The 22,067-nt window shown below is 42.9% G+C and overlaps 1 non-coding gene and 1 pseudogene across 1 annotated transcript; one reads left to right on the plus strand and one right to left on the minus strand.

Annotated features, from left to right (window-relative positions):
* Positions 1-766: 766 nt before the first annotated feature.
* On the minus strand, positions 767-21,393 carry LOC148142428 (uncharacterized; annotated as a pseudogene).
* On the plus strand, positions 16,692-16,765 carry trnai-aau (transfer RNA isoleucine (anticodon AAU)). The gene has a single exon. It is a non-coding gene; the product is annotated as a tRNA-Ile (tRNA).
* Positions 21,394-22,067: the final 674 nt, after the last annotated feature.

Raw genomic sequence — 22,067 nt, forward strand, 5'->3', positions numbered from 1 at the left:
AAAAATCACAACACCAGGTTATAGTCCAACAGGTTTAATGGGAAGCACACTAGCGTTCGGAGCGACGCTCCTTCATCAGGTGATGGTGGAGGGCTCAATCCTCACACAGAATTTATTGCAAAAATTTACAGTGTGATGTAACTGTAATTATACATTGAAAAATTGATTGTCTGTTAAGCCTTTCATCAGGAAGAATACAGTGATACTTTCACTTCTTTCATATGAAAATCACAAATCCTTTTTTTTAAAGTTGCATTCTCGGGTTAGCTGTTAGCAATGGTGATAGCTAGACAATATGTCGAAGGTGTTGCCCCCCTCTGTTCTCCATCTGTGCCATGATGTATAGATTGATTCTAATCTAAAAAAGTGAGATAACTGAGTTTTACATAATTTCATGCAGTTTTTGAGCTCAGATTTCTACATGGATGCATGCAGTTTTTGAGCAAAGTACAATGTACCCTGCAAGTACAAACTCACCCCACAAAATATATGTGTGCATGTGGGTGTTTGTCTGTGTGTGTGTGTGTGTGCTTGGGTTGTCGGTTGTGAGTATGAGAAAGTGTATGTGTGTGTAGTGAGTGCAGAGTGTCTTAAGTCTGTGAGGGGTGCATGTGTGAGTGTAGGAGTGTTTGTCTGTAAGGGTGTGTGGGGGTGTCTTTGTGCGCGCCTGTGTGTATGTGTGTATAGGAGTGCTTCTGTGTGAGAGAGAGTGTCTGCGTGTAGGAGAATGTGTGTGTGTGTGTGTGTGTGTATAGTGCAATGGTGGTCACCTGTAATGTGACATGAACCTAACGACCTGGTTGAGACCCTCCCCATGGATACCGAACTTAGCTGTCAGCCTCTGCTCGGCCACTATTCTCTGCTGCCTGTCCCGAAGTCCACCTTGAAGGATGGTCACCCGAAGGCCGGAGGCTGAATGTCCTGGACCACTGAAGTGCTCCCCAACTGGGAGGGAACCCTCCTGTCTGTTTATTGTTGTGCGGTGCCCATTCATCCGTTTTCGTAGCCTTTGCTCCGTTTCCCGAATGTACCATGCCTCCGGGCAACCTTGCCTGCAACGTATAAGATAGACAACGTTGGCTGAGTCACATGAGTACCTGCCATGTACAAGGGGGGAGGTGTCCCCACGCGTAATAATGGTATCTATGTCCAGACTCTGACACATCTTGCTGCATCTACCGTGACAGGATTGTATGCAGTTGTCCTGAGAGCCGGGCAGCTTGCTACGAACAACTATCTGTTTGAAGCTTGGCGTTTGTTTAAGGGAAAGTAGTGGAGGTGTGGGGAAGGTCTTGGTGAGGTGCTCATTCTCATTGATAATGTGTTGCAGGTCACGAAGAACATGGCGTAATTTTTCAGCTCCTGTGAAATACTGAACAACGAAGGGTACCCTGTCGGTTGCAGCACGTATCTGTCTCCAAAGGAGGTCATTACGGTTCCTTACTGTGGCACGTCGGAACTGGCGGTCGATGAGTTGGGCATTGTACTCCGTTCTTGTGAGGGCATCCTTGAGTACTTCCAGGTGTCCGTCACGTTCCTCCTCATCTGAGCAGATCCAGTGTATGCGTCGGGCTTGTCCAAAAGGGATGGCTGTTTTAATATGTTTTGCTTGGAAGCTGGAGAAGTGTAGCATTGTGAGGTTGTCTGTGGGTTTGTGGTAGAGTGTGGTGCTGTGGTGCCCATCCTTGATGGAGACGCATGTGTCCAAGAATGAGACAGACAGTCGATAGTAGTCCATGGTGTGTTTGACGGTGGGATGAAACTTGTTGATGTCATTGTGTAGTTTTATCAGTGACTCGTCGCCATGGGTCCAGAGGAAGAAAATGTCATCAATGTACCTGGTGTACAACGTTCATTGGAGATTCTGCATAGAGAAGACGTCTTGTTCGAACCAGCCATCCCCTACGGACAAGCACTAGTCTGAGCACAAAAACTGCATGAATTTATGTAAAACTCTGTTATGTCACTTTTTACATTAGAATCAATCTAAACATCATGGCATAGACAAAGAACACAGGGATCCAACACTTTCAACATATTGTCTAGCTATCACCATTATTAACAGCTAACCCGAGAATGCAACTTAAAAAAAGGTTTTGTTATTTATACATGAAAGAAGTGGAAGTATCACTGTATTCTAACTGATGAAAGGCTTAACAGACAATCAATTTTTCAATGTATAATTACAGTTACATCACACTGTAAATTATTGCTATCAATTCTGTGTTAGGATTGAGCCCTCCACTATCACCTGATGAAGTAACGTCGCACCGAAAGCTAGTGTGCTTCCAATTAAAGCTGTTAGACTATAACCTGGTAGACTATAACCTGGTGTTGCGTGATTTTTAACTTTGTTTTATTTCAATTTAACATAATTCATTTGTGCTTGTTGTCTGCAGCACTCTTTATGAAGTTGGCGTTTATTTGTTCTTCTGTCGACATGTCATGGTACATTCCCTGATTTGAGCACACATACACGGATGATTATCTACTCCTACTCACCTTTGGATTTACAACTTTACTGTTATATGTTCTCCTGAGTTCATCACAAAACAAAGAAGCACCTCACAGTTCGATGAGACTGAGATATATCTGATACAAGGAGGTCGTTACTGGAACTGTTGCTATTTTCCCTGCAGCATCTGTAAAAAATTGAAATTCTACCTTGTTCTTCCAACATCATAATATTTAACCTTAAATTGTTATTCATTTTTCTTCTTTAATTGTGCCTCATGGACCGAGGCAGAGGTTGTAACAACAAATACTCCAAACTTTGAACTCCGAGAATGTACACGAAAAGGCAACGTATATCCTGAAAAGGCAAACTTCTTGTAATAAATGGTTGACTACAACAAAAGAGCAAATGAGATGAATTTGATTTCATCGAAAAAGCAAATAGGAAATACTCTGAAGGTACAGCAGCCCAGGCAAGACCTGAGCAGAGAGAACGGAGTTTTTCTTCTATTATGTGTTATATCCAGAATTTGCCTGACGCACAATGTACCTTTATATTTCCCATCACCAAGTCACCTATTATGTTTTTATTTTCAGTTATGAAGGATAAATAGAGTAATTTATACACAGAGTCTCGTAAGGGCAATTCACACCATCAAAGGAAGTCGGAAGAGCGAGACGACGCTTCCCGTCAGTTGATTCCCTGTCATGAGATAGTACTGCTGTACTAAGAGAGGATATTTCTGAGGGATTGTAAAGTAAAGCTAAGCAAATGGAACTCAGAAATAAGAAGGAAATGCAATTGTAATAGTCCCCCCCAGTAGTCAGAGTGAAATTGAAGATCAAATATGTGGAGAGATCTCATTGAGATGTAAGAATAATACAGTTGTAAAAATGGCGAATTTTAACCTTCTAAACATAAATTGGGACACCATAATGTTAAGGGCGTGGATGGTGAGGAATTTGTTACATGTGCCCAAGAAAGATTTCTTAATTAATATGTAGATGCAACCACCACAGATAAAAAAAAGGGAAACTTGTCCTTTTCTTGTGATATAAGGCAGGGCAAGTGATTGAAGTGTTCATAGCGTAGCACTTTGGGGCCAGTGACGGTAATTCAAATAGTTCTAAAATACTTATAGAAAGGATAGGTCTTGTATGACTCTTTGACTTTAATATATAACACATGTTTATTCTTAACCAGAACATCAGCATCTTTATTTCTCCATTGTTTCCTCCTGTTACCAGCCTGACCTTCACTCTAACAGGAACGTAATGCCGCTGAACTTTCATTATCTCACTTCTGAAAGCCTCGCACTTGTTGGCTCTCCTTTCACCTGCAAACAGTTTACTCTAATCCATTCTTGGATGTTTTTTTGTTTCATTCTAACAAAATTTGCAGAGATCCAATGAGAAACTTTAACTTTTATACAAGACTTATCTTTTCCATAACTATTTTAGAACTATTTGAATTATATTTATGACATATAGACAAATGAGATCAATTGAATTTCTTGAAGAATATAAGTGATGTAGGGACATTTTTTAAAAAGAGAAATCAGGAGGGGAAAGAGGATATGATATGATATGTGACATATGTAGATTGTACCAACCTTCACCACTTCCTCTAGCAGATCATCCCATAAATGCAACATTTTCTGCTATAAAATGTTGCCCATTAGGACCCTTTCATTTATTTCCTCTCTGCTCCTAATCCTACCCCTCTTTTCTGGACTCCCTTATCCCAGCACAAAATCCTGTCTATCCACTATATCTATGCCGCTCAAGATTTTATTCCGCTCACCCTCTGATGGTGCAGTGAAAACAAACAGCCTATTCAGTTTCTTATTATATTACTGAATGTGGCCGTGAAGATGTTAAAACCGAAAGTGAGTCGCCATAAATCATGCTGCATTTTACATAAATGATGTCATTGCTTTAATATCAGTTGGTGTCAAATCGAGTATGGGTGCCTTTTCAATTTAATGCCAGTTGCACAGAAACTGGGGAAATATACTGCAACAAAAAAGAAATGCAATTGCAGTGCGATTAATCCCACTATATGATTCATGTAAAAATTAATTTCCTGTTTTGAACTTGCAGTTACGAGAACTTACAAATTATTTCTGTATTTGTAATAACTTTAATCCATCCGTTATTTTACATTTAGTTGTTACAGTTATCATGTGACTTACTGCACTTTTCTAAGTACTTAACCATAAAACTCATAGCAAAATGATTTAAAACTGCAAATTAAATACTGTCTCTAATTATCACAAAATAAAAATATTTAGCAATTCAATGACATCAAATTGTTAGGGAATGTGGTAAGATAGTCAGATCTGAGGACTGCAAGAATTTACAGGAGGTCATTAATAAATTTACAATATGGTGAAATAATTGGCAAATGAAGTTCGACATAGATGAATGTAACGTGCTGTATCTTGATCGCAATAATTTGCAGGTCACTTATTGGACGGTGCATGTCTAAGTGGGAGAGACAAACAAAGGGATCTCACACGATTACATCAATCACTAAAAAGAATTGCCAAAGAGAAACGAAGACCATCAAATCGCAAACAAAGCGATAAACTTTATCTCTAAAAGGATAGATTTGAAAGTAGGCATGCCTGCTAGATCCCTGTTAAAATGGTTTAGACTATAATTAAAAGTATTGCCTGCAGTTCTAGCTGCCACGTTATAGAATGGCCACACAAACACTGTAGAGGATGAAGATAGATTTAAGAGTGATTCACAAATTTATGGGTGTGTATATCAGGGAGGAGTGGTCGTGCTGTTCACTTCTTTCTTGAAAAGAAAAGCAGGCTGAGGGGTCAAAATTATGAAAGGTTTTGATAAGAACAGGTGCAGAGAAAACAGTTCCTCTATGGGGTAGAGCAGAAGTAGAGGCTGTCAATAAAAAGAAGGAAGCATAATTCAGGTATAGACAGGATAGATTGAGTGAATACCTAGAAGAGTATAAAGGCAGTTGAGGGACCAGATGTACATGTAATTGGAAAGGCAAGGACTTATTAGGGATCGTCAACATGGTTATATGCGTGGGAAATCATGTCTCAAAAACTTGATTGAGTTTTTTGAAGAACTAACAAAGGGGATTGATGAGGGCAGATTGGCAGATATTATCTACATGGACTTCAGGAAGGCTTTCAGCAAGGTTCCCCATGGGAGCATATAAGTGAGAAATCAGGAAGGTAAAAAGGGGACATGGGCACATGGCAAACTGAGTTAAGGAGAATCCGAAGTCTTTGACAAATACATTATGGTTATCTCGGGAGAGAATAGGATCCCTCAAAGATCAGCAAGGCGGCCTTTGTGTGGAGCCACAGAAGATGGGGCAGATACTGAACAAGTATTTTGCACTAGTACCCACTGCGGAAAGCATAAGGAAGATATGCAATGTGGGGAAATAGATGGTGACACCTTGAAAAATGTCCATATTACAGAGCAGGAAGTGCTGGAAGTGTTGAAATGCTTAAAAGTTATAAATACCCAGGAACTGATCGGGTGGACCCTAGAACTCTTTGGGAAGCGAGGGAAGTGATTGCTGGGCCACTTGCTGAGATATCTGTATCATCGATAGTCGCAGGTGAGGTGCCCGAAAACTGAAGGTTGACTAACGTGGTGCCACTGATTAAGAAAGGTGGTAAGGACAAACCAGGGAGTTATAGACCAGAGAGCCTGATGTCAATGGTAGGCACGTTGTTGGAGGGAATCCTGAGGGACCAGATGTACATGCAATTGGAAAGGCAAGGACTTATTAGGGATCGTCAACATGGTTATATGCGTGGGAAATCATGTCTCAAAAACTTGATTGAGTTTTTTTGAAGAACTAACAAAGGGGATTGATGAGGGCAGATTGGCAGATATTATCTACATCGACTTCAGAAAGGCTTTCAGCAAGGTTCCCCATGGGAGACTGGTGAGGAAGGTTAGATCTCACGGAATAGCTGGAGCACTCACCATTTGGATGCGGAACTGTCTCAAAGATCGATGACAGAGTGTATTGGTGGTGGGTTATTTTCACTCCACTGGTCACAGGCTTCCAGTCTGATAAACAACCCTCAACCACCACCCTCTGTCTTCGACCTTTGAGCCAGTTCTATATCCAAGTAGCTAGTTAACCCTCTATTTAAGATCTAACCTTGCTGACCCGTCTCCTCTGGGAAATCTTGTCAAATATCTTACTGAAGTCCATATTGATCACATGTACCACTCTGTCCTCAACAATCCTCTTTCTTACTTCTTCAAAAAACACAATCAAGTTTGTAAGACATGATTTCCCACACACCACGTCACGTTGATTATCCCTCAAAATACCTTGCCTTTTGAAATACATGCACATCCTGTCTCTCAGGATTCTCCATAACTTTATGCATTTCAAGACATCCAGCATTTGCTCTTCTGTAATATGGACATTTTGTAAGGTGTCACCATCTATTTCCCTACATTCCATATCTTCTATATCCTTTTCCACAGTAAATACTGTTGCAAAATACTGATGGCATCTCCACCATTTCCTGCGGCACCACACAAAAGCCGCCTCGTTAATGTTTGAGGGACCCTATTATCTCCCTCGTTACCCTTCTGTCCTTAATGAATTTGTAAAAACCCTTTGAGTCTCCTTCATTCTATCTACCAAAGCTATCTCATGTCCGCTCCTTTGCCCTCCTGATTTCCATCTTAAGTATACTCCTACTGCCTTGATACTCTTTTAAGGATTCACTCGATCTATCCTGTCTATACATTACATATGCTTCCTTCTTTTTCTTAACTAAACCTCAATTGTTTACTTGGATGGGTGCAGCTCCGGCAACCCTGAAGAAGCTTGACACAAAGCTGCCTGCCTGTTTGGCACCATATCCACAAACATTCCGTCCCTCCACCACCAGCATTCAGTAGCAATGGTTATTACTGTCTGCAAGGTGGACTTCAGAAATTAACCAAAGGTTCCAAGACAGCACCTTCCATACACGCAACCACTTCCATCTAGAAAAACAAGGGGAGCAGGTACTTGGGAACACAACCACCTACAAGTCCCCTCCAAGCCACTCACCATCCCGATTGGAGATATGTCGCCATTCCATTACATCGTTGGATCAAAACATTGAAATTCCCTCTCTCCTGGCATTATGGGTCAGCCCATAGTAAGTGGACTGCAGAAATTCAAGAAGGCAGCTCACCACAAACTTCTCAAGGGCAAATAGGGATGGACTATCAATTCTGGCGAGCCAGCGACGGCCAAGTCACACAAATGAATAAACAATAAATCACCATTGTATGAAATGAATTGAGTATTGACAACATAGAGAGGAATTATATTTTTTTTCACACAAATACACACAAAAAGTCTCAAGTGCACAGCACTGAACGTGAATATTTTTCTCGCATGGCCACTCTTCAGTTTTAGGTTGAGAGAACTGAAAAAGCTTTGTTCACAACACTTCCACTCGGTGAAGGTCTGTGCGCCAACTGGGGGCATGTTAAATGAATCATTAATGGCCTCAGTAGAATCTGCCAAGCGAACCCTGGCAACATTTTGTACACTCCGCCTCCCAAGGCCTTTTCTACTCGTTTGTTGGATTTCCACTTCCAGAAATGATCGCGACCGTAGACAGGAGGCTGTTCCAGTATGCAGTTGGGATACGCTGCTGTTAGCTGTTTGATCTTATTAAGGTGGGACATCCTGAGTCTGCAGGCGTGCCTCCAGCATTCGGGATGTGGTATCCCACACAATGCAGGATCCACCTACTACTGATAAAATGCTAGCATTGGTGGGAACAGATTCCACATTGGACAACTGAGTGGCCATCCTTTCCCTGTTTTGAAATCAATAAAATACCATTTAGATGGAAAGATAATGAGGTACTGCAACTCCTTCCTTCCCTTAGGTGAAAGTGTGGACTGCAGTTGCCGGAGATTAGAGTCAGGATTAGAGTGATTCCGGAAAAACAGAGCAGGTCAGGTGGCATCTGATGAGCAGCCTTGACCATTCCTGATGAAGGGCTCTTGCCAAAGCTTTGATTTTCCGGCTCCTCCGATGTTACCTTATCTGGTGTACTTTTCCAGCACCACTCTAATCTTGACTCTTGCCTTCCCTTGAAATTTTACAACCTATTATCCACCTAATGATCTTGCAGCATGTCCCTACAGGTCTGATATAACCCTGTCTGATTAGTTTAAACCTGCTTCCAATATACAACAACATGTAAGTGTCGCAAACTGGTCAGAATTGATAAAGTTCAACAAAAACAGTCTTGACTTAGTCTGAAATTCAGAACTGTGACTTGGGCTGAGATCAATAAAAATGGAAGAAGTGCAGAAACAACCATTTCCATCCATCAGAAACAATTTTTTTTCTGAATGTCAATGTCCCATCCACAATTTCGAATGGATCAGTGCATTTGAAAAGCTAATGAGAAGCAGCAATATTTTAGGATTAAGATGTGTGCACTGGTTAAAGCTGTTTCCTGCTTCAGTTTAGCTAGAGGCTTCGCAGATACATTCCAATTGGCATGAATTAAATCTGCCAAAGTGGGCATTAAATTTTCATATTTATGAGGCGCTTTAACGGGAAATGATGTACTGATTGTCAAACAGGAGAAAGTTCGTGGCATGTACCAGAAGAGTTAGGATAGATGACTAGACACGTGAAACAAGGTTTTTAAGCAGGCTTTCAAAAAGAGCGAATGATTTCCAGAGGTCATCTGAGGAAGTGATCAATAGAATAAAGCCAATTAAGGGGGCTCGGTCATCAACATGGACAAAAGGAAGAAATACAACAATTAGAGAACCAAAGAACAGAGTTTTTGTATAAAAGGTAGAAGACGGTGCGCGGATCATGGCCATGAAGAATTTGAAGAAATACATAATTTTAAATTTAAAACATTAGATGGCAGTGAGCCACTTAAAATCTCAGTCCTATCTCGATAAATACAAATTTAAGTTTACCAGCCTTGTCCAAGCAACTTTAAATGACAATTGCTTTTGCATTGTGCATATCTCATGATTTCACAAAATATCGTCGTTTTATGAATGGAATAAAGTGCAATTTCCAAAGTTTCAGCAATATATTAAACAGCAGTTAACAGAAATGATCAATTTGCGAAAAATATCTTCCAACATCCAGACTGATGCAATGGTCAAAGCGGATGTCGAAAACAGGATAGGTTTTTCAGGGGGTTAAACCATTTCGAGTCCTAAATATAGATTCCGTTTTACTCATATCAGCTGTATGTTGGATATTCCATTTGCAAAGTGTTCCAATATTCAAATACATACATTGAGTATTACTTTAAAATAGCAAAAGTATTTTTCTAGTTTTTTTTTAATCTTACTTTCATAAGGAAAACTGCAGGAATATCGACATAAAGGGGAACAATATTTTACACTGTACAAGAAAAGAGTTCTGATGGATCGGAAAGTGCATCATGATTGATGGGCAATTGACAGCTTAACGTTGTTAAATTTTAAAAGGGTAGGTTGACTGATTAGTCAAGGCATTGTCCAGCCAAATAAAACTGAGAATGGAAACTGTCGCTTGGTTGAATCAAAACAAACCACAAGGCTTCGCAGTTCTCGTCCATTCTCTGTGCTTTTTCCAATCAGCACTCATTGCCGATGTAGTTTGAACGTTTTCTACCTTTGTGTTGCTACCGTTGAAAATATCCTGATCAGTAAAGGTTTCAATGTTTTTCCATCAATACTCAAATTTCTAAGCAGCACCCCAGATTGCAGGGGTGAAACATCACAAAAACGTATAGGGCTTACAATTAACTTGGAGAGTTTTGCACTGATCTCAGAGGAAAACCAGCAACAAAGCCCATGTGGAGAGGGAGGAATGGCAGCATTACATTGACTTGGGGGCGATACAGCAAGAATTGCAAGCCACTGAGGAACAGAGATAAATAGAAACAAACCACATGCACAGAGACACAACACACAATAATTTAAAGTAACAAAGCTAGTAAAAGTATTATCACTTCGAGAAATTGTGGACGAGCGGAAATATTAAGTGTTATTCTGAATAGTGAACGTGGCACCCTTGGTTTGCAGCAGTTGAAGAGTTTGTCATACTATTTTGTAACCTGCTCAGATCCTTTACCGTTAAGTGACCACATATTCAGATATTTTGTGAAGCAGGTATCAGAATGAAGTTGCAAGTGAGCAGAAGCAGGTCTATCATTTGGACAGCACGAAGGAGATCCCACACGCATTGGCTTTTTTATTAAAACAGTGGGGTGATATTTAACTGGTGAAAGCCAATACAAGAGGAAATAAATGGGAAGAGAGGAACCACTTCTACGATTTCATCCAATCTAATATTAATACTTCATTTTTCCAAGTATGGGACCGGCAAACACGAGAGGACACAACTTTAAAGTGAGGGGAGATCGGTAAAGACAGATGTCAGAGGTAGCTTCTTTACTCAGAGAGTAGTAAGCGTATGGAATGCTTTGCCTGCAACGGTAGTAGATTCAGCAAGATTAAGTGCACTTAAGTCGTCATTGGACAGGCATATGGACGTACATGGAATTGTGTAAGTGGGATGGCCTTCAGATTAGTATGACAAGGCGACGCAACATCGAGGGTCAAAGGGCATGTACTGCGCTGTAATGTTCCATGTTCTATAAGCGATACCTGATCACCAAAATCAGCTGCCACGTTTTGAAAAAGATGCAAGAAGCCCAATGAAGAGATAGTAGAGCTTTAACTTGAATCTATAACGCATTATTTCAACGGATTTTTGTCGTTGCCTTCCAGAAGACATTTTTCCCCAAGCGACATAGGTTTGACAGAGAATCATTGGTTCCGATCACAGATCTGAGCCGAATAGTAAAAAACCACGTCAAAATTAATTTCGAGAAACTGGATCAATGAGCGTTTGGGGTTGCAGTACCTCTGTATTCTGAGCTTCGACTGCAATCTCTACCGGTTCCATAGTTTTTCTGTACAAGTTTCGTTTCCAGTCTGTTTGCATTTCATCATTCCTGACACAATATGTCGACAGGCCAATAAGTGTCGAGGACACATTGAATTTGGAACTGCGGAATGAGCCCGGCCAGTTGTTAGATTTGAAGGTTGGTGAGCACTTTGTTGATAATCTCCACAATTCGGTTTTGTTTACTTTAGCGCTGGAAACGGATGTTTATATACCGAAGAGCATGAGATATAGCTGGGGGAAATGCAATTATGATGTGATTAGGCAAGATTTAGAATCCATTGCATGTGGAAGGAAACTCTAGGGCATGGCACAATTGAAATGCGAAGCTAATTCGTGGAACAGCCATTGCGCGTCCTTGATAGGTATGTACCTCTCGGGCAGGAAGGAGGTTGTCGAGTGAAGGAACCATGTTTTACTAAAGATGTTGAATCTCTTGTCAAGAGGAAGAAGAAGGCTTATGTTAGGATTAGATGTGATTCCTCAGTTAGGGTGCGTGAGAAATGAAGGTTAATTCGGAAAGACCGAAAGCGAGAGGTCAGGAGAGCCAGGAGGGGACATGGGAATTCATTGGTGGATAGTATCAAGGAAAACCCGTACGGTATATCAGGAATAAAAGAATGATTCGAGTAAGATTAGGTCCAATCAAGAATAATAGTAGAAGTGTGTTTGTGGAGTAAGAGGAGATAGTTGAAGCACTATGTGAATATTTTTCGTCAGCATTCATAATGGAAAATTACAATGTTATCGAGGAGAATATTGAGATACGGGCTACCAGTCTAGATTGGACTAAGGTTCACAACGAGGTGTTGTTAGCAATTTTGGAACGTGTGAAAGGAAATAAGACCCCTCGGGCAGATGGGATTCATCCGATAATTATCTGGGAATCCAGGAAGGAGATTGCTGAGCTCTTGGCTTTGATCATTATTTTGTCATTGTCTACAGGAATAGTGGCAGAAAGCTGGAGGTGGCAAATGTTGCTCCATTGTTCAAAAAGGGGAGTTGAGACAACTCTAGCAATTATAGGCCAGTGAGCATTACTTCGGTTGTGCGTAAAGTGTTGGAAAGAGTTGTAAGATATGATTTGTAACGATTGAGAAAAGAATATGTGAGGTAGGGGTGGTCAACACGGTTTTGTAAAGTGTACATCATGCCTCACGAAACTTATTAAGTTTTTTGAGAAGGCGATGAAACAAGTGGATGAGAATAAAGCAGTTGGTGTGATGAACATGGATTTTAGTAAGGCGTTTGATAAAGTTCCCCACAGTGGTCTGTTGCAAAAAATATGAAGGCATGGTATTAAGGATGATTTAGCGGTTTGGGTCAGAAATTAGCTAGCTGAAAGAAGACTAAGGGTTGTGGTTGAGTGGAAATGTTCATCCTGGAGTACAGTAACTCATGTTGCACCACAAGGATCTCATTTGGGGCCACTGGTGTTTGTGAGTTTTACGAATGACTGGGATGAGTGTCGAGAAGGATGGTTTAGTTAATTTGTGGATGACACAAAGGTCGGCAGAGTTGTGAATCGTGTCAAAGGATATTGTTGGTTCGAGGAGGACATAGATAAGCTGCAGAGCTGGGCTGAGAGGAGGAAAATTGAGTTTAATGTGGAAAACTGTGAGGTGATTCACTTTGGAAGGAGTAACAGGAATGCAGAGGACTCGGCTAGTGAAAGTGTCTTGGTAGTGTAGATAGACAGAGAGATGTCGGTGTCCATGCACATAGATCACAGAAAGTTGTCAACCAGGTTGATAAGGTTGTTAAGAAAACATAAAGATATACTTTGTTTTAGATTTATTCATAGAGGAATTGAGTTTCGGAGCCATGAGGACACGCTGCAGCTGTGCAAATCTCTGGTGCGGCTGGTGTTGGAGTATTCCACACAGTTCTGGTCACCACATTATAGGAAGGATGTGGATGCTTTGGAAACGGTTCACAGGACATTTACTGGGATGTTTACTGGTACGGAGGGACGGTCTTACGAGGGAAGGCTGAGGGACTTGAGGCTGTTGTTATTCGAGAGGAGAAGGTTGAGAGGAGTCTTAATTGAAACATATCAGATTATCAGAGTGTTAGATAGGGTGGACAATGAGATCCTTTTTCCTCGGATGGTGGTGGCTCGCATGAAGGACATAGCTTTATGTTCGGGGCGTGATAGAAATAGGATAGATGTCAGAGGTAGTTTATTTACTCACAGCATAGTAGGGTCGTGGAATGGACTGCCCGCAACAGTGGCATTTTTTAAGGACACTTAAATGGTCATTGGACAGACAAATGGATTAAAATGGAAAACAACCGGGCAGATTGGGCATCAGATTAGTTTGACAGTTTTGCGCAACATCGAGGACCGAAGGCCCTGAATTGCACTGCAGTGTTCAATGCTCTATTCTCCATCTTCTATATATGGAACGAACAGCCAGAGGAAATGTTAGAAACAAGTACAATTAAAGCATGGGAGAGACATTTGGGCAGGAATATGGAGTGGAGAAGGTTTGAAGAGATATGGGCCAAATGCAGGCAAATACGACTTATTCAGTTTACGAAACCTGGTTCGCACGGACGAGATGGATTGAATGGTCTACTTCTGGTCCATTTACTGGAAGAGAAGGCTACCGAGATAAGACACGCTATGGAGACAATCACAATTTACTGAAATGGTTTGGAGTACGTTTCAAATATGTGGAGGAATAAGAGAGATACGAGAAGGTTACAAAGATAGTAACTGTTATAGGAGTTCGAATGATTGAAGACACTGGTCGACAAAATGTGACACAGATATAGTTTCAGAGAGGCAACACAGAACAGAAGGATCCCAGGAAGCATTGCCACCGTCTCTTGGGAACGCTGTTTTCACCTGTATTGCACTGATGCTCACGAAGACAGTACAGGCCTGCATTGATGACTGTGAACTCCTTATACTGTCTTGCTATAACATACATTAAATTAGGTAAGTGATTAAGCTTGGAGTGTGTCTGTACTCTGCTCCACCTCCAGAAATGTATCTATCCCACACTATGTTAGCCGATGTTTGGAGCTCTCCCATTGAACTCTGCTCTGTTCACAGTGTGTGACCTTAACTCGCGGCAGGATTTATTGAAAACTCCAGGCCTCCATTAACGTTTGATCCTCTGGAAGACAACCCATCTTCAATGAGGTGATGATCGAGACACTTAGCATTTGGGAAGTCTATGGAGATAGGAACTACCTTATTGCATACAGGAGACAGAGAGATAGACAGAATGGGAAATTAGACTGATAAAGTAAGGCTTACACACACAGCGGCATTGAGAACCACAGAGACACTAATCGTCAGAGGGAAATTGAGAAACAGATTTGTTAGAAGTTATCAGTTATCTGTAAGAATAATAGGAAAGTTATGATTGGGGATTTTAACTTTCCAAACATAGATTGGGTCTGCCATAGTGTTAATGGTTTAAATGGAGAGGAATTTGTTATGTGTGTATAAGAATTTTTTTTAATTAAATATGTGGATGCACGTATTACAGAAGGTGCAAAACTTGAACTACTCTTGGGAAATAAGGCATGACAAGCGACTAGGATTTCAGTGTGGGAGCACTTTGGGGACAGCAAGCATAATATTATTAGCTTTAAAATAGTGGTGGAAAAGGGTAGGCCAGATATAAGAGTTGAAGTTGTAAACTGGAGGAAGGCTAATTATGACGGTATTAGGCACGAACTTTCAATGGCTGGAAAATGGGAAGCCTTCAGAAATGAGATAGCGAGAGTCCAGAGACAGCATATTCCTGGCAGGTTGGGAAGAATGGTTGGTAGGTGTAGGGTAAGCTAGATGATTAGAGAAATCTAGGGTTTGGTTATCAAAGCGAAGGTAGCATACGTCAGGTATAGACAAGATAGATCGAATGAATCCTTGGACATGGACAAAGGCAGTCGGAGTCCACTGAAGAAGGAAATCAGAAAGGCAAAAAGCGGGCATGAGATAGATTTGGAAAACAGAGTTAGGAGAATTCAAATGCAAAACATGAAATGTATGCACTATGAAGCAGACCTGGCACAGACTCGGACGAGAAACAGCGATCTGGGTTCAATTCAAATCAAAGATTCATTCACTTTATTTGCAGGATTTCTATCAACACTTTTCACATGAACTCCAGGGGAATGAATTCGCTTGCGAACCTTCATGCATCGGCTCTGGAGTTACCAAATTAACATCTGACCTGGTCGCACCGTGTGCAGCAATATCATAGAGCCATTAGATATCGACAGCATGGAAACCACAAACTTCGGACCAAGTCGTCCACATCGAAAAGATATCCTCAATACATCCAGCCGCGATTGCATGCACTTGACCCATGTCTCTCTAAACCCTTCCTATTCAAATACACGTTAAGATTCCATAAAAGTATTTGAATTACACCATCCATAACAAGCTCATCCGGCAACTTATTACAGAAACGCACCACCCTCTAGCGCAGCCATTGCCCATCACTGCCATTCCAAATCTCGCCCTCCCACACCAGATTTCTCCCCTCTAGTTCTGCACTGCCACACCTGAGCGAAAGGAACTTGTCTATTTACCCGATTCATGCCCCTCATGTTTGAAAAGCCTCCATAAGATCCGCTCCCAGCCTCTGACGCGCCAGGCAAAATAGTGAGAGAGTGTTCAGAATGTAAACGTTTGCACACTTTTCCATTTTCAAATGTAGGATGTAGCATGCTGTCTGAAGCAATTATCTTAGCATCTGATCTGTCACTGACGAACGCTGCAGGAAGGCGTGATAACTTGCTAAATATGCTGTCAAACGAAGATTGCATAAGCAACATGAGTGATTGAGCAAAACGTGCAATTGGCTTCTGAGCTGTTGCAACTGCGTCATTCCGGAGCAGAAAGAATCCCACTGCTAGATTATAATTCAAATGCATTTGGCATAAGGTTCGTAGCAGCAGCACATAACCCTGACTCCAAAAGTCTGTGAGTATCCAGAAGAACAGTGAGCGATCGGTGAAGGTACGTTTCTCCAGACGATATTTGTCAACATGACAACCTGCAGCTGAGCTGGTGGCATTGCGATTGAAATTACATGCGTCCGGACATTGTGCTTAATTTTGAATATCAGAGCAAATGGTTAAGTCGAGTATGCGCGTTCGGAAAAGTAAATGCTTTTCTTGATGAAAACCTTTGCAACGAAAGGAAATACTTCAGAATATCGTGCGATCGACATGAAGCAGAAAATGAACAGCCGCCGTGGTTGTGAGCACCGGCAATATAGGCATTTGCTTGCGCGGCCTGGGCTGCGTTGGTCAGTTAGCTCAGCTGGTTAGAGCGTGGTGCTAATAACGCCAAGGTCGTGGGTTCAATCCCCGCACTAACCATGTGAGGCGCTTCCGTCGTTAGCAGGGCTGTGTCAGTGTTCGCCGTGGCTTTTACTTTCACCGTCTGCAAGAGGTTGTCACATGGTCGGTTGAGATGTGTATTCATTTGAAAGGCGAACATCGCTGTCATGGAACATCAACCCGCTGGTCCCATGCCGGATCTCAGCTGCGTTGCTACTTTTCCAAACAACGTGCTCCACCAAACCACGAAACAGGAAGCCTCACCTGCGCAATAAAAAAATTGACAGGGATAGACGCACGACTTGATCGCCGTACCCATGATGACTGCTGGATGTTGTCTGCAGCTAATCAATCAGTCTTAATTGTTTTCACAAACAAATGCAAATCATGAAATATATACAGTATTAAGCAGACCTGGCACAGTCTCGGAGCAGAACCAGAGTTCAGGCTTCAATTCAAATCAAAGATTCGTTCATGTTATTTTCCTTGATCTCTATTAATACTTGTCACGCGACTTCCAGAGGAATTCATTCGCTTGCTCACCTCTCATGCATCGAAGCTGGAGTTATCATGACACCAGCAATATCATAGAGCCATTCATAAAATAAAATTACTGCGGATGCTGGAATCTGAAACCAAAAGAGAAAATGCTGGAAAGTCTCAGCAGGTCTGGCACCATCTGCCAGGAGAGAAAAGAGCTGACGTTTCGAGTCTAACTGATCCTTTGTTAAAGATAAAAAAGGGGGAGAATTAGGGAGCTGTTTACACCAGGCTGAGAGATGGTGAGTCAGGGCCTCAGATGCAAAGGTGAGAAGGAGAGTGCATGGAGAGATCTAAGGGAGATTAGGAGCCTTGAATGACACAGGCTGTAGCCAGTGCTCTATGACAAAATATGTGGGAGATGGGTGAAGCTGAGACAAAATGGAAAACAGGGGAGAAGGGTAGCAAAGCGGGAAGAGGAAAGGAAAAAGATATTGAGAGAGAGGGGAGCGAGAGAAAGAGAGACAATCAAGAAATAAGAGTTACAGAACAATGAAAAAAACACAAATAAAAAAGATAAATAAAATAACTGAAAAAAAAACCTGAAGTTGTTTGAATTCAACAACTTGAGACAATTTTATTCATTGATTTTATTTATCTTTTTTTATCATTTCACCTGCACTATCATAGAGCTCATTAGATATGGACAGCACTGAAAACACATTCGTCGGTCGAACTCGTCCATTCCGAACAAATATCTTCAATTGATCCAGCCGCGATTGCATGCACTTGACCCTTGTCTCTCTTAACCCTTCCTATTCAAATAAACGTTAAGATTCCTTAAAAGTATTGGAGTTATACCATCCATCACCTGCTCGTTTGGCAACTTGTTCCAGAAACACACCACCCTCTGCGCGCAGCCATTGCCCAACACTGCCTTTCCAATTCTCGCCCTCCCACACCAGATTTCTCCCCTCTAGTTCTGCACTGCCACACCTGAGCGAAAGGAACGTGTCTATTTACCCGATTCATGCCCCTCATGATTGAAAAGCCTCCATAAGATCCGCCCCCAGCCTCTGACGCGTCAGTCAAAATAGTGAGTGAGTGTTCAGCCTTTAAACGTTTGCACATGTTCCATTTTCAAATGTAGGATGTAGCATGCTGTCTGAAGCAATCATCTTAGCAGCTGATCTGTCGCTGACAAATGCTGCAGGAAGGCGTGATAACTTGCTAAATATGCTGTCAAACGAAGATTGCATAAGCAACATGAGTGATTGAGCAAAACGTGCTATTGGCTTCTGAGCTGTTGCTGACACCAAAGCAACTGCGTCGTTCGGGAGCAGAAAGAATCCCACTGTTAGATTGCAATTCAAATGCATTTGGCATAAGGTTCTTAGCAGTTTATCAGCAGCACATAACCCTGACTCCAAAAGTCTGTGAATATCCAGAAGAACAGTGAGCGATCGTTGAAGGTACGTTTCTCCAGACGATATTTGTCAACATGACAAGCTGCAGCTGAGCTGGTGGCATTGCGATTGAAATTGCATGCGTCCGGACATTGTGCTTAATTTTGGATATCAGAGCAAATGGTTAAGTCGATTATGTGCGTTCGGGAAAGTAAATGCTTTTTTTGTTGAAAAGCTTTGCAACAGAAGGAAATACTTCAGAATATCGTGCGATCGACATGAAGCAGAAAATGAACAGCCGCCGTGGTTATGAGCACCGGCAATATAGGCATTTGCTTTCGCGGCCTGGCCTGCTTTGGACATCACTGAAAACACAGTCTTCGGTCGAACTCGTCCATTCCGAATAGATATCTTCAATTTGTTAAGACGGACCCGCGGGGTCCCGTCTTTGCGTGTTCTTTTGGAAGGAGAGACTGGCAACTATGGATAGACGCAAACAGCAGTTTATTCACAGAATCTTAACTGGTACAACGAATCTACAAGCATGCATTCGTTGGAGAAGGCGTTCTGTCTTCTCGTTCAAACTTGACACAATTCTCCTTCGCGCTGCCTGGAGTCCCCGGTCAGTTCGCCTTCCCCATTGGTCCATTCATCTGCGCGCGCTGGGGATCCGTCCTCCTATTGGCCGTATCGAAGTGCCTGTCCAGCTCCTGCTGTGCTTGACAATGGCTCAGCCATCCCCGGGAGCGGTTCCGATCCCGTATTCAATAGTTCATTGTTTCAAGGAATTACTATGCGTCTGACAGGCTAGCCATTTTCAATAGTTTCAGTTTAACTATATTGACAATTACACTTATCAACTTTAGACTTAAATAGAGCCATTCACACTCAACAGTTACAGGTTCCGATAGAGCAATTCACACTTGTCTAACAGTTACAGATTCCGATAGGTTTCTTTATTAATCCCGAGTTTCGATGGGGCAATTGATACTGGCTGGTATTTACAGGCTCCAAGATTTAATTAACATTATGCATATCCCTTACAAGCTCCAGCTAGGTAGTCATGCAGTCGCCAGCAGCAGCTCGCTTGGCTGTTGTTAACAATTTCAGGGCTAGAAGTGTCTGTTGCAGAACTAGTGTCACCCTCCCTAGCCCTACATTAAACACCCCAGTGAAATCTCCCCAACATTCCCACCCTTGGCCTCTACTGAGGCCACACCAGCCCATGTAAACAGTAACGAACGTAAGAGGGCCGGAAGGGGGGAAAGTAAACTACATCGGGTGCCACGTTTGCTGTCCAAAAAAAAAGTCCCAAGTGTAAATGCCCATTCGCTACGGTGGTGTGTGTTTTGTCTTGTGTTTGTTTTAATTTAAAACAAACGGGAAAATGTAAGGGCATACTGCCCGCAGTCAGGTACACGCCAGCGATCGGAAACCGATTGGAACAGTGTACTGTGCCCCGGCCTTCGCGCCGGCCAGAATGGTTCACAGGCCTGCAGGCCCGTCCAGGCGTCTGATGTATGTACTGCAGGCCATGTGGTCGGAGGCAATCTCCTCCGAGTGCACAGCGCAATTGCACCTGTGCCAGGCTGACCCGTGCCCGAGGAGACTCTTCTGCCACTGGATAACCTCCAGTCAGTAACGGACAGCAACCTCCATCTAGTTGCCGCTGAGGACAGACCCGGGCAGTGGCAATCCGATCCAAACCCACGTAGGACCTCCGATTGCAGTGTAGTAGTCACTGGTGGGATCAGCAGTTGAATTCCGGGGCATACAGTACTTCTCGGCCCCTGATTGCAGCGTACAGTATAAGTCAAAGTGCTGCCAATGTAGGTGGGCAAAACTAACATGGAAGGGCTTTTTTTTTTGAACAGCAGATGCCACACTGAGGGAGAAGGGATAGTATTGGGTAGTAGTAGGGGAAAAAAGAAGCATAAGCCCACACCTATTGGAACCCCGTACCTACGGAAATAGACGAACCTGAAATAGACCTGTCACCATGAGCAGTGTGAATTGCCGTACATTAATGATAGTCCCCGTCTACCGGGAACGGACATGCACGCAAACTGCAGCATCTGCATCTATCCAAGAGAGAAAACAAAATCATTATAAACCGCAAGGACCCGCCCCCCACTTGAAAAAAAAATCATTATAAACCGCAAGGATCTGCCCCCACTTGAAAAGAAAATCATTATAAACCGCAAGGACCTGCCCACAAGCAATTACCCCCACGCAGAGGCAATCCGGCTGTTAGCTGAGTAAACTTTCTAGGATTTCAGTACTCGAATCAGCAGGAGTTCCCCCGCAGCCCGCCAGCTGTTTTAAACATATTAAAGGCACTTGAAAAGTGATTACCTAGAACTCTATCAATTTCACCACAGGCCGTCGGCTGAGTAGACAGCAAGGGCCCCTTGAGGTAAAAGCCGGGTGAGTTCCCGATTTAAACAGATAGATGACACAGCCCGGGGTCTGTGGAATACAGTACCCACACCCGGGTGAACGTGAGGGAATCGGGCACTAGGATTACAGGGGAAAGTCGTAGATAGTCCTGTGACTCATTACCCGTGATGTCGCATGTAACGTGTGCGGGTTTTCGAGCGTACCCTCTCGCTTGTCAGTTTCAGCTGGAGGCCGGTCCAGCATCACCGCCTGGTATGCGGGCGAGGAGGCATCTGTTCCTGATAGGGCACGATCAATAGTGCATGTTACCAGTGTCCTGATACACGGAATGCAGCAACACCCGCAAGTGACAAGAATAGCTACCGAGATGCACACCCCCATGGCCAGCTGCCCTAGCAGAGTCTCCCATCTCCCAAAAGTGGCGTTCAGCCAGTCGACGACTGGATCTTTGACCCCCGATTGGTGCTTCAGCTCAGCAGCCAGGGTTCGGAGCTTCACCAGGGTCTTAGTGAGTTTGCCATCTGGGCCTGTGTTGTTTCATGTGGCTGTACAGCACATGGTCCCAAACAGTGCACAAACACCTCCTTTTTCGGCAAGTAACATGTCCAAAGCCATCCTATTTTGTAAGGTCATGAGGGAGGACTGTGCAAGCTGTTCATGGATGGCGTCAACTGCATCCTGGGTTAGGTTGGTAAGCCTGTGCATATTGTAGTGGAGAAGGTTGATTCTGTTAACGTTTTTATTAACCGTGATCGGGAAAATGGCGGAAAAAAGGGGAAGACTTTCAAAACCCGCAGCAATCTCATCCGCCAGCTTGTATTCGTCGGGGATATTTCTGGCCTGCCCAATGGCATCAATCCAGACCCCATCCGAATTCTTGAAATCCAACAGCGGGTCAACAGCCCGTCTGTGTCGGGTCAGAGAGGCGAGCCCAGGCGGGGGCTCGTGGAGGGTGTAATCTCCCGGGGCCCGCGGGGAGATGAAGAGCGGGATATTGAGGGTGACCAGGACACAGCTCCCTTCCCAATTTAGGGGCAACCAATTGTACAGAATCC

This window comes from Chiloscyllium plagiosum, unplaced genomic scaffold (assembly GCF_037043375.1).
Source record: "Chiloscyllium plagiosum isolate Xiang-an unplaced genomic scaffold, Cpla_swu_hap1 HiC_scaffold_29, whole genome shotgun sequence".
In the NCBI taxonomy this organism is placed as follows: Eukaryota; Metazoa; Chordata; class Chondrichthyes; order Orectolobiformes; family Hemiscylliidae; genus Chiloscyllium; species Chiloscyllium plagiosum.